Raw genomic sequence first — 14,668 nt, 5'->3', positions numbered from 1 at the left:
ATCTCAGTCTCTACTGCGAAGGCACGGAAAATTCTGGAGTGCTAGATGTTAATAGAACGACGTCATAATTCTATCTTTTTAATCGATTAAATTTGGAAGTGGTAAAAACAAAGTAATATAGAAATCAAAGAATCGGAACAAAACTCTCCCAAAAGACAGAATCTACTGTCATGATGGCTTGTAGTTAGGGATGGAAATGGCGAGTCCGAGCGAGTTTTCTTTCAATTCCACTCGAGAGCTCGGCTTGGAAAATTTATCCAACTCGACTCGAGTCAAATCCTGTGTAGTTTGAAGTACACTGGATGGGCGGATATATGAAGGGGAAAAGGATCACATGCGAGCATTTTCTTTGTTCAAGGGAAGGATACAAGGAGGAGTTCGGACCTTCAGCACCGAGGTCACATTCGCCCTTTAGGTTGGGCTAGGATTAAGAAAGAAAGCGGCTCTAGTCTAAAAGAGTAACTATCATCCCAGCATTCACCTGGAGGGACTGAATAAATCAGGAAACCCCTCAGTCAGGATGTCCTACCGGAGCATGGGTTCTTGCCAACCTCGACCTACTAAATAACGCGTGGCAGGCAGAGTGATCTCTACTCCACTGGCTGAGTGATTACACACGACTTCAATATTCATGGCAGTACCGTTACTACTCACAAACAAGAGGAAGGGGCAAATACAAAACAAAATTAAATTAAAACAGGGTGAATTTTACTATACATATGTTTATTAAAACGTTGATATTTAGTTATGATTAGGCCTAATAACCGAAAATATAAAAAAAGAAATATCTGTCTACTGAGCAATGAGCATTACTATCTAAACAGAGGTGACCTAATAGATTAAAGAATTTGTCTTCAGAACAACAACTGGTAGTTAAATGTTAACTCGTACTGTTTTCCAGCGTTGGATAAAGGGAAAATGTCTGCCTATTAAACGGTTTATTCGTTTCACAATAAATGAAATTTCAACGTTGAATCAACGTATGTATTACTAAGGTTGGTGGTGACGCCAGTGCCGTGAACATTGAAGTGGGACGTGATCCTTCATCTTTCATATGCCCGTCCATAGGCGCCGATTGAAGAAAATATTGGGGGGCAAAACAATGAATAAATATATAATCATATTCAGCCGTTTTCTACCAACTGCTGGATAAAGACCCCCTTCCCTCCAGATCTTGGTCTGCTGCATCCGCTCCACTGCTAAATTCATGACCTAAGTCAAATTTGTGTAAACGCATTAAAACAAATTCAAGTTCAAATTCTGGGAACTTCATTACACCACATTGATCTTCACTTCTCATATCAGTGTTACCATAGTGTTGGTTGAAGCTTCAGTGCTCTATTAACTGTTTTAGGATTTTTGGTAACTTTTGTTACCATGGCGTACTATGGTCTTTGACCTCTTATTTAGGTTCTATAACAGGTACTTGAGTCGTTTTCTATTAGTCAAGTCAAGGATAGACCGAAGAACACCCCAGATGCGTTTTGGAACCGGATGGTCAATTTGGCTGCGCCAAGTGGGGGCGGAAGGGCGTGACTTTTTACTTTTTCTTAAAGCAAATTTCAACAATTTTTCACGCCTGTAGTTTTCACGATATCAGATTGGAATTGTATGTACCATTGGATATTTCTCAAAATTTTCTGAGATCTCTACGTAAAGCCGAGTCCGGGCACGAGGGGCACGAATGTTCCGAGGGGCTGAATTTTTTCAGAAAAAAAAAAATCAGTTTTCCCGATTTTTCCGGTTCAGGAATACCATACGTACATGTGTTCGCACCGTTGGAAAGGGTTTGTTATACTAAAGAAAATAACGTTTAAGCCATGACTATAGGCTAAATAGTAATGACGCAGTAAATTTTTATAATAAATGTATACGTATGTGTGTGTATAAAGAGAGAGCCTAAATTCAGACTTTCAACATTTTTTCTGCCCTTTGTTTTTAAGATACAATATTGGAATTTTGCACACGTATTATGTACATAACAATTTATTTTTAGAAAAAAAATTCAGATCCCTACGTCAACCCAGGCCTAGGCCACAGGGGCAAAATCTTTGGGTTGAATTTGCAAAAATACTTCCGAGTTTTTCCCTAATTATCTGGTTTAGGTGTATGATACGGACATGTGAGTGACACCGTTGGAAAGGGCTTATTATACTGAAGAAAATGACGTTTGAACCATGACTCTAGGCTAAATAGGAATGACGCAGTACATTTTTAAAATATTTTATACCTAGGTATATATAGAGGAAGTTCGGGTATTATGGAATACCATTTTTGTTTCGCTTGTAACTCAGTTAATAATTGCACATTGAAACAAAAAGGAAAACAAGTATACGCCTTACATATTTGGCTTTATTTATGCATATCTTGATAAAGAAGTTTCGTTACAGGGGTGGGTAAAATTTATAATTTGTAAAGAAACCACTTTGGAGGGTAATATGAAATAGTCGAGCATGGAATACAAATGCTATACAGAAAAGAAATGTGTTTTCTGTTGAACATATAATGAATACAGTGACAATATATGAAAATTCTGAATGCCAAGCCATAACTGATTGTGATTACTTGCAAAAGTCATAAATATGATACTCTGCTTCAGTATCGGCACAGTCATTGTGTGCTCACATTAAACATGATGAACGCTGGAACCAAGCTCACCCCTTGTATCATCAGAAAATCTGCTGTAACAAAAATACAAATGAAAATCTTTGAGTTTTACGTCCGACGCTTATGCCGGTTAGGCTAGAGACGGTGATGATGTGAGATGAATGAAATGGTGGAATGAAGAAAGTGGGAGGAAACGGGAGAACCCCGAGAAAACCCACGCACACGGTGTTTGTCCACCACAAAGTTCACTTGGCGGGGGCTGGGATCGAACCCGGGATCCCAAGCACCAGAGGTGAACGCTCTACCACTGAGCCACCGTGGCCCCAATAAAAAAATACAGTTAGCATTGTTATCATCATAAATGTATGTTTAATTGCCCAATACCGATAGATATTTTAGTACTCAGAATACGATACGGAATACGGAATACCATGCTTTTCTTGCGGGTATTCCATATTGGCCTCCACGCCACCTTGGAAACGAAAGAGCTGTTAAACGCATTCGAAGGCGTATAGGATAATGGCGCTTATCAAACTACATCTGTATATTCAACGTCATAGTAAATAAAGAATTGTTGTTCTATTACATTTCAATAAAAAATACAGGTTGTAAACCACTCATCTGTAAAAGTATTCCTGAATAAGAAAGCAGATTTTCACGTCTACCAATACAACGAATGTCACAATCACATGGAGACTGACTGTAGAGCAGGGCCGCCCACAGGGGGGATGAATGGCGCAAGCTGCGCCATTGAGAAAAAATTCGGGGGGGGATTTTACTCTACTTTCCAACTAGCAATTTTACTGTCGGAATAGCATTAAAACACGATTTTGAGAAGCTAATTTTCAAAAATTTTGCGGGGTGAACCCCCGTACCCCCTGCTTCGATACTTGATGAATGAAGTACCGCGCAAGTAGCCGTATGAAAGGAAAGGTTGGTTCGTTTTAAGAGAGAAGGGCCGCCCACAGGAGGGATGAATGGCGCAAGTTGTGCCATCGAGAAAAAAATTTGGGGGAATAAAAGAAATTGGGGAAGAATTTTACTCTAATGTCGAATAAGTAATTTTGCTGTCGTCAGAATAACATTGGAACACGATGCGATTTTTTTTAAATCTCGAGAATGAATCCCCCTACCCCCCGCTTAGAAACTCTATGAATGAAGTACGGCGCAAGTTGCTATATGAAAGGATGGCGCCAAGTTCTGATGAACAACAGTTACAAACACTCAAGGAATAACTTTCAAATTTAGATTTGAAACTTGCCTATGTTGTCTGTTGAAAATTATAAAGTAGTTTGACATAATTGTGAGCTAGTGGTAACCATACAGACAACAGCCAAGTTTCAAATCTAAATTTAAAGTGAGCCAGTGAGTGTTTGTAACTGTTGTCCACCAGAACTTGGCGCCTATTTTTGTGATTTCAATTCTTTTTAAGGCCACTCGTACTTGGCTCTTTTACAGGAATGTTTTTGTTGGATATCACTTCTTTTTGTAGGCTTATTTCGAGGATAACATTTTCTTTTGGTATCAAACTCAATAACTTGTAACTTGCATCTTACTTTTCATGTACAAGGGAATTATATCAATATTTTGTAAAGAAAAAAATAATACTACTAATTGTAAAAAAAAAAGAATACCTGTGCCATACACAGTGTGTAGAAGTTTTTATACCCTTCAATATCCTTATAGAACATATTTAGTATTGTACACTACCAAGACTACTAATAAAAGTAATGCCATTTTTATAATTACTACTGCCTCTACTATTACTACAAGCATTCTATAATACTACTACAGGAAATAAAAACAACAACAAAAATAACAATTACTAGTACTATAAAAACAACTGCTACACTGGGCAATTGTTTTTAGAGGACTTGAGTTTTGAGGAGGGAAGAGATTATTAGTTTTGGGGGGGAGTGCGCCATCAGCTTTGGGGGGGATGGGCACCCCTGCTGTAGAGCATCATGGGGACGTGAGGTAGTAGTTTCTTTCCTCTCCGCTTGGAAGCAATACATCACGGGCGAGATAATGAGGTATTCCATATTATCCGACTGTTCCATAATACCCGAACTTCCTCTATTTATATACATATATGAAAAGATGGGTCACCTTCAGACTTTCAAAAATTTCTCCCGACCTCAGTTTTTAAGATACAACAACGAAATTTTGCGCACGTATTATGTATATAACAAGATTTTTTTTTTAAAGATTCAGGTCCCTACGTGAACCCAGGCCCGGGCCAGAGAGGCACAAAAATTTCGATTTTTTCGAAAAATCTCATGTTTTTGTGTTTTAATTTATTTCTGGTGTATAATACGGACAAGAGAGTGGTACCGTTGGAAAGTATGGGCTATCCTGTGAAAAACGAGGTATAAACCACGATCCTACGATAAATAGTAAGGAAGCAGTAGCTGTTTGAGTGAAAGTCTAAAATTTACCTCAAAAAGTGGACATCCTAAAAGGGTTACACGCCGATTTGAAAACGGTGCTTTTTATCGAATAAGAAGGCTGTTCCTAATATTGAATTAAAGGAACGATGTAATTTACGACAGAAATTCTTGCTCCTCTTTGGTAATTCTTCCTCAACTGGATTATATTGGGGGGGGGGGGGACGAGGACCCCACCTTTAAATATTGGGGGGCCAAAAGTGTCCTGCCTCCCCAAAGTCGGCGCCTATGTGCCCGTCTCTTCCATCTTTCATCTTTCGTGGTTCAGAACACTTCAAACTACCCCGTCTTTCATTCACTTTGTCTACTAATGGCGTGGTGTGGTAACGCTACGTTAGGCTATTCTTTAATTGAGCGCTACACCACTGTAGAGCTCAGATGTTTGGTCCAATTTGAAATATTGAAACATTTTAGACCGAAAGCCTATACTTTCCAGTAACATTGCTCTCTTATGTCTCATCACTTTTTCATATCTTTAATCGCTATCTAGATGGCCTGTGCAACCAGACTTATGGGACACCGTTTATTCATACAGTACACTCACATCCTATATAATATACTGTATATACGGGGATAATCTGTGCAGATGGACGTTTATTGCTCATGAAAGTAATCATACTTCAGATGTTTTTAATAATATTGAAAACAAATCTTTCACAAAACCTGTAACACATTGTTGGAAATCCCTGAGAAATTGAATCGTTGCAGAATGTTAAGCAGCAAGCAGGGGTGCAGCTGCACTCAACAGAAAAAAATACTTATTCCTTGTCCACTTTGTTGAAATGATCTAAATATTTTCTTACAGAAACGTAGCGTTCAGAAAACAATGCTTTGAATAAGTAAATTTCTCCATCAAAAAAATGGGAACAGTAAATGAAAAATTGAAGTTGGGGTACACATGCATTCAATTGGTGCTATTAGGTTTAAAATGAATGAAAATAAAAGTTTTATATAATTTCAAACTTAGTTTTAAATTCTATATAAGAAGTGCTCTCAAGGTACTCGTATTAGTAACCCCTGAATCAAAAGACCAGCCTAAAAAATAACTATATGCATGTGAGGGAAATGGATGACAATAAAGTGTAACAGTTTCAAAAGTTTCAATTCTGTAAAAATTCTCCAAAGAACCCTGTTATAGTGTTTCTGAGGTAAACTTGAAAATTTTAAGTGATAACTGTTACAAAAAGTAGTGTTTTCTAATTCTCGGAGTTAAAAAAGTTACTTCAGAGTCTGAGGGAGAAGCCCCGAGAGGAGCTTTGGGGACGCAACCCACATGCGTAGAAACATGGAATATGAGGGCCTATACCTACGCTTGGTTCGTCGGTGTCCGGGTCAGGGCTCCTTGCGGCGGATTATCAGGGTTCTACGGTAATAGATTTTCACACTATTCTTCCGAGTTCATCCGCAGGTTAGTAAGCACTGTGTTAGCTATTTCTCGAATTACTGTTAAAGAATCCTATTTACAAAATTTTAGCTTGATTTTGCTACATGCAGCAATGTTCATGAGACGATATTTGAGATTGTCTCGTGTTGTCTCAGGGTAATGTAGTCTCGTCTCGTTTTCGGGATGTGACGAGATGTGAGAATTGCCCTTTCTCGGGAGCAACACTAAAATTATTCTACATTACTGCTTATTTTTTCATAGCTTTCGTTTTCGAAACAAAGAAATCTATGATCTCTAAATGAGCTAAAAGGAGCCGCACGGGTGAACGAAGTATCAAACTCGATTCGACTCGAAAATCGACCTAAAAACTGTGACTATAATACAGGAAATTTCTCTGCCTCGGCTGAAAAGTCGACTCGTGCCCATTCCTACTTGTAGTAATCTGACAGTTTTCTAAGGCTATTCGTGGTACCGTATTTCTCGTGCCTTAACCGGCCTCTGAGGCCGCGATTGTGCACCATTTTGCGTAAAAGTAAACAAATCACTATTTTGGCAGGATATTCTTAAATATTCACGAATATAACCAGAACTAGGAATTTAGAATACATGTGTGTGTGGTTTTGTTCGGAAAGTACGTCCGTGCTGAGGATAATGACGTATAATACACGACCCAGCAAATCAATTTGTAGTTGTAACTATATTTTCGGAATGTGCATTTTCAGTTCCCCGAAAAGTATTGAAACCCTTGCAAAATAGTCCAAATTGTTTGAAATTTCAGTTTTCCTGAAATTATTTGTCTTTCCTCAAGAGAGTAACACATAAATAGGTGATTATATTACGATAATTATCGAACGGTCTATGGACTCTTGAAAACGGACATTTTTCTTGTAAATATACGCTGATAGAAGAATTCTTAAGGGAATATTACACATGGCTTTACGCTTCTCTTTAAGTCCAATTCCACTTTGGAACTCTTAAGTAACAAGAGAATTTGGCCGTAGAAATAACAATGGAAATGAAGATAGTTTCGAAAGTAAACTGTGTAATTGAATTTCCTTATCTTGTGTTCCATTCTATTATTTTTATATCTGCTCCTTTAAAGAATTATAAATGGATGACGATAAAACTCTATATTATGAGAATTCAACTAGACAATTATACATTATAATTCATTTTAGAAACAAAGTCAATCTCAAAAGTCGAGATGTGACTACGTGAGATAGCTTAGTGCCGCAACGTAGAATAGTGGTAAAAGTAATTGTTCCGGTCTCTATTCTCGGTAGCATACTAAGCCATGAATGAAGAACAGACAAAACGGACCATATCTTTACAGAAACATTATATTATGTAGCTTCGTTTATGAACAAGAACGTCAGATTGCACCTAATAAAATAATCGAAAACTTATTTGTTATACTTTGCGCAATTTTATCACTGCAAGACGCTATATACCCAGGAATACTTCCTTTTATTTGCCACCTAAGCAAAAATCTACGGTACTCACCAGCTCGTTTCATTGATTGGCATATTCTTTGCATAGCCTGTTGTAATAGCAGACAAAAGGAGTTGTAAAGCAATAAATCACCTCTAGTTTTCACGTGTCAGTACCTCACTAATATTCTTTTCCTCTTGGGAATTCACTTTACCTGTAGTTTCAACTTATACACGATATACCATAACAAGTAAGTGGAAATGATGTTGTTATGATTTTGTTTGTTATGATTTTCAGTAATATTTTTGTTATTTTTTTATTTTCAAAATTTAATACCTACCATGTTCCATATTTAGTCAGTTATAAGCGCGCCATAGACGCACGCACTTGCATTACCAACATGTATGAAAGGTTTCTTTCATCATGCATCTTGAAAGAATTTTTTGCCCACACACGTACCAACGTGCTGTCCAACATACTGAAAGTAGTTTGAGAAATGTGGAGGACGAGGAAACGCGTGCTTTTTCTTTCTGCAACTGCACGACCTTGGCATGCGACGGAGGAGAGACTCACGTGATTTCTTCCGCTGTCGTGATTGGCGGACCTAAATATGAAACAGCCACCTTGCATGAACGAGCCCATACACGGTAAACATGCATGCAGAACGGCAAAAACATCAAACATGTTTTCAGAAGATTTTGAAAACTTTCAACATGAATGAACGAGGCCATACACGATCAACTTGCCTGTGGTTTTATCATTTTTCATACAAGTCGGGCTGTTTCTTCAGGCATGTGTTTACGTGTATGGGCCGCTATAAACACGCAATAATCTCCGAGTTGCTTCGTGTAAATAGATAGAAGGCATACTAGCTGAGAGTAAGCGAAAACTTGCATTGACGCACTAGTGTCCATAAATCATGTCTATTTACTGTATAATTGCAGTATCTTTTCTTCTTCACAGAGAGAATGAAAATACTGTAAAGCATATCGAGAATGTAGATTACACTTTATAACTAGCGCGAGCCAGAAACCATATTTGTAACAAGTTGGCTATTTTTGTCTCATGGTAGCTAGCTACCTCAGCCTTTTAAAACGGGAGTAATAACAGTGTATAGAAAAATAGTCGGAAACGATGTTTCATTTAGTCGTCCGTTTTAGACCCCTTGCATATTTTAGTTCATTCCAAGATGGGTCTAAACGCGCCGGAAACGATCCGAATAGACCACTTGGATATGAAGCGTTTCTATCTATCTGAACTTACAACAAATGGCTACAGCGAATCAAATGGCATACTTTGACTCAATAGTGTGTGGGCAGCGCGTTGACTTCCAATAGTATTTATTGTTTTTTTTTTTTTTTTTTCGAAACAAAGATTTGATAGCTCATAATGTAAGGGTTTCCCAATTGCCTTAAAACACGAGAGCAACACCGTAATAGTCATAATAAATTAAACTGTGAAGGAAAGAAATCTCGAAGAATCAATTACGAGAAGATAACTTACAGCTTAGAAGCTGAAACAGAACAATCTTATATAGAAAAATGGTCACGTGATGAAAAAGCAGTTGGAGACAAAAATAGTTTGTACTGTTAATATATTAAAGTATTAGCAGAGAGTGGTGGGTCTGGTGTAACCAAACATACTAAACCTAAGAACATCAACATATTGTAATATAGTAATCAAAAATAGAAAATTTTCATCATGAGTTTAAAATACTTTTGTATCTGTATGTACATAAAACCATTTGCTAACTTTTATTTTGAACAGAATGATTGGTTACAAAATTTTCCGATTGCAAATCAGTAAACAATGCTCGACCAGTAAATACACATCCTGCTTTGACCTCTACTGATACACAAATTTGTGTGCAAGTAAACCTCAGTATGATGAAGCCGTAGTTACTCTGTTATTGTATACGTAAAATCTCTAATTCTATAGCTTTATACTCTGCAGTTTTTACATACATTTTTGAACAAGTTAGAATTGCTCTTTCTAATTGTGTACTGTTAGTCTACTAATCTCGACTGTGTCCAGCAGAATACGTCCTTACAAGTACACATGCATGCACAGAGGCATCACTTTCTAGTAGCAGAACCCTGGCAGGACTGGACTAAATCATCTGGAAACCCTGGGCTAGAAAAAAATAGTGAGCCCTGTAGACTTTGCTTAATACATTTCTGTGAAAGTGCAATAGGAAAGTTAAGAGAATAATATTTTTGGTCATATTTTATCTTATGATGATTGTATCTTGTATGATTCGTTTTAGACAGCCAGTTGAGACTTTGATCAAATTGGGGGCCCCATCCGCCTTTAGGCTCAGGGCTACAGCCCCCTAAGCCCTCCTTAATCCGGCCTTGATCCGTGGGTAGAAAATGAAATGAAATCCTTGAGTTTTATGTCCCACGGTTATGCCGGATAGGCTAAAGGAGACGGTGATGGTGAGAAATGAATGAAATGGTAAAATGAAGAAATTGGGAGGAAATAGGAAAATCCTTAGGAAACCCACGTACACGGTGTACGTCCACCACAAAGTTCATTTGGCGCGAGCTGGGATCGACCAGGAACCCCAAGCACCAGAGGTGAACGCTCTACCACTAAGCCAAGCGGCCACTAATCCCTGGGTAGGTTTAACAATATTTTTATTTAATTATGCTATATCAATTCCTGTTGTTCATAGAACTTTCGTGTGGCCTTAAACTTAAAGTAATTTGACAATAATTGAATTTTAAAAAAACGCAAAATAACTATAGAAGAATATACTCTAAACACAAACTGCACAAAACATAAATTTAGATGAGAAATTAGAGTAAATACTGGCATATTAAGAAACATTAGAAATTTTTAAAGTTGGAAAATTAAGTGCATTAAAAATGTTTACTTTGCATTGGAATGATCATATTTTTTTAATAATATAAACAATAACACACAGTGGCGTATTTAGGAGGGTCTTCCGGGCTTAAACCCTCGGAAATCTTACTTACTATAGTAAAGTAAATTAAGTATCTTGCAAAATTTTCACATTTACAGGCAAATCCACCCCGAAAGTTAGCAAAGCCCCTCCCGAAACGAAATCTTAAATACGCCACTGATAACACATATTGCAATTCTCCACTCATTCAATCTAATGATTGTAATCCTTCTCTCTTTGAATTATAGAATCTGTAAATCCGAGAATGTTAACACAAATAAAGAGCTAGTTGTTATTAATGATCCTATTAGCTATGGTGATTACTGAGGGAGTAATCAAAATTCGTATTACAAAATTGTCAATTAAAGAAACACTCATTTTGGAACAGGTTGGCCCATTTTGTAAGTGCGCATTCATGGTATGGCTTCCACATATAAGGGCACGGGTTCAATGAGATGACATATATCTTTTATTTTTAACTTAAACCAAACATAATAGTGCCCCTTCGTTATTTTATATACATTTAGACTTTATGCCTAACTTACCATCCATCCTACTGGAAGCTTCCAAATATCTAATTCATAATTGGGTTGTAGCCAGGGAAGTGTAGGGTAAATGACAAAGTATAAATAAATCATTATGTGTACCTCTAAGAAGCCTGCGGTGATTGGAGCGCGGTGACTAGAAACTGTTTGCTACTAGATGGATTTAAAATACTTTTTCCCAAGTTAAATTTTTTCCTTACCAAAAGCGTAAGAGTAGTGAACTTTGAATGCATTCTACAGGTATCTCTTTACTGTTCCATAAGTTAAGACTAATCTAATTCGCTTCCGTGTATCCCGACTTTATTTTTTTTATTTTTTTTTATTTTTATTTATTTATTTTTTTTAGTTCTTGTGAAAGCTGGTAGATCAATTTTCAAGATGTAATATATACACTTTCAATTTTTCCCCAAACTTTTCGCTGGTCTAGTAATTAACACACGTCCTTGGTTCATTAGATCATGGGTTCGATTCGTGATGAAAGAGTACCTAAATTTTAAAGTATTATGGTCGTTCACATTCCATATTTCACTGTAGATCTACGTCTTATATAGCCTTGGTGCATAAAAGAGATGCTAAACTTCAATAATCATCATAATCTTTCCCCCACACACTTATAACCGGTTTGAGTTTTATGAAAGTTGAAACACATTTAGTTTGCACCATCATACTTGAAAAAGGACTTTGACCATATTTCGTGAAAATAGTGGAGCTTCCAAAATGATTATTTCTACGGAGACTACTGAATCCTCCCACACTTGATAATAGATGAAACGGGAGAACCCAGAGAAAACCGATGCACACGGTGTTTTTCTATTCCAAATCTGACTTGGCACTAGCCACCATCGAACCAGGAAACGCCACCATAAACGGTCTACAACTTTATCAATAAGATATTTATAAACTATACCGAAAAGATGTCCCAAATTGTAAGTGCTACATCAAGTGTTTAATGTTTTACGTTTCTATTTTAATGTTTTTGTGTATTTATATTTTTATTTATTAAATATTCCGAATTACTTGGAATTAAGATGTGTTTTATTTACTTGGATGACTGTACTTTTAGTGATCTTGGTATAATGGTAGAGTTGGAAACTAGTATAATATTTCTCATTTAAAAAAAAAAATCCCAAATGAGATGGAAGAAATATAATGGATATATGTAGTTTGATACTATAATGCTACCACAAGCTCTTACGTCATGATTATTGCTATTCTCGTTGATATAGTGGCTAGCACTCACGACTTTGGTACGTGGGGTCCCGAGTTTGATTCCCGGTTGAAAAAGAACAGAAATTGTAGTTCGGATTCCACCTCAAACTTTAGATTCAAGTGTCTAATAGCCTTACTGCTGAAAAGAAACACTAAACTTCAAATCACCATCAGATGAGCATAATTTATAAAGTTTCAGTAAACACTTTAATAAAAGTATGTTGGTAGCACTGATCGTCCTACTTAGACCCCTCCGTCCCATTTAAACCCTTATCGTCCGGCTTAGACCCATTTTTGGTCCTCAATAGACCCATTCGTCCCGTATAGACCCCTTGTGTATTTTCGTGCATTGCAAAAGGGGTCTAAACTGAACGAAAACGTCCGGAATAGACCCATTGCAGCTACCTACCTATCTATCTATCTATCTATCTATCTATCTATCTATCTATCTATCTATATATATATATATATATATATATATATATATATATATATATATATATATATATATATATATATATATATATATATTATATGACTACTAAGCATCAGATAACGGGGTGATACAACCTGGTCACGGGAGTAACTGCCGCGACCAAGTTGTGTCATCTCGGTATCTTACCTGATGATTAGTAATCATGAGATTGTAGCACTGGCTCTGTGATAAACTTTGGAATTTCTCTAGTAGTAGCAGTTTTGGGATTTAGCTACAGTTAAAATCGTTCAAAAGAAAATACTTCTGAACGATTTATTTATAAAGAATCACTGATTTTTGTTAGCCTCATTTCCCCAGGCTTTAGTTAGTAGTATAGGTTGTAGAAGGCCGATGTCCTTCTCCATCATCTGCATATCAAAATGCAGATGAGGGGCACATTAGCATATTGATATGTAAATATGATAATTTTGTGGGATAATTATTTGCTTAACATTAGCACATTCTGTGCATATTTATTTGATATTATTAGTAATGAAGTGTGAAACACCTAGCTTAGTACGAAAATATTAATACAATATTGTATTATATTGTATTTATTTTATTGTGTTTATTTCATTTATAGGCATTATATAGAGTATTAATGGGTTGCATATAATTTCTTCATTGTTGCATAATGCATAACTTACAGGGGATGATGGAAGATAATGAATTAAAAGCGGAGAGGAAGGATTAATTTAATAAGGAAATGAGCAGATTCTATAAGAATCATACTTGATTTTTCTGTAACGCTTGGAAGAGAGCTAGTGCTGAGAAAAGTTTTTTTTTCTTTCCCGACTTACTGTCGCCTATACTACAGGATGGGAGGTCTATCTCAACTCACCACGGAAAGAAATACCCAGAATAGAAACTAAATAAGCATCGTATACCCAGGAGGTAGCCTATAGACTTCCTTGGTGAATCTACACTGGGTTAGATACAATGTGTTGAAACACGGAGTTCGTATTGTTTAAAATGCCATAAACTTTTTCACTTCTACATGCGAAAATTTAGGTTTCTATAGGTGTGATTTCCAATGCACCTAGTGTCAGCGTCTCTTTCTCCCCCCCTGTTCACCAAAAACCAGTAACCTGGCTGGCGAGCCTCTTGCTTGGTTCCCAACATGCAACACCAATTTGAAAATGTATACTCTAATTTGACTTATTTTCTGTGTTTAATATTAATATTTACGTACTAAGCTATACTCGTTCTTGGAAAGACCGCATAAAATTCTGTTTATTTTTAACAACGTGTTTCCCTTATCGAACAAGACACTTAGATCTTGTATTTGTGAAAAATAAATAATTAACAAAGATGTTTCCTTCAATCTCTCTCCAAGCAGGCATGGCTGCATTAGTAGCAGACAGTTTGAACGACAGCCACAGAAATTGGGTGTACTGCTGCTTCTGAGAGAGATGACAGTTATTAAAATGTATATATATATATTCTTTGTATGTTTAACTTTATTTTAATGTACAATATCATATGTTTCTATATTTTATTTGTATGTAACTAGCAAAGGAAAACAAAAGTAGGCGGAAATCTTTCTTAGTTTCTGCTGCAAGCAAAAACTTTCCATGCTGGCCGTTACCGGAGGAGGGGCAGCACGTGTCAGCCAAGAAAGGTAAAGTTGGCTACGAATGGTGGCTGAAGAAGGGCATTGAC

This window comes from Thermobia domestica, chromosome 10 (assembly GCF_964235325.1).
Source record: "Thermobia domestica chromosome 10, izTheDome1.hap1.1, whole genome shotgun sequence".
Lineage (NCBI taxonomy): Eukaryota > Metazoa > Arthropoda > Insecta > Zygentoma > Lepismatidae > Thermobia > Thermobia domestica.
The sequence above is the reverse complement of the archived record's forward strand: the minus strand, read 5'-3'. Positions refer to the sequence as shown.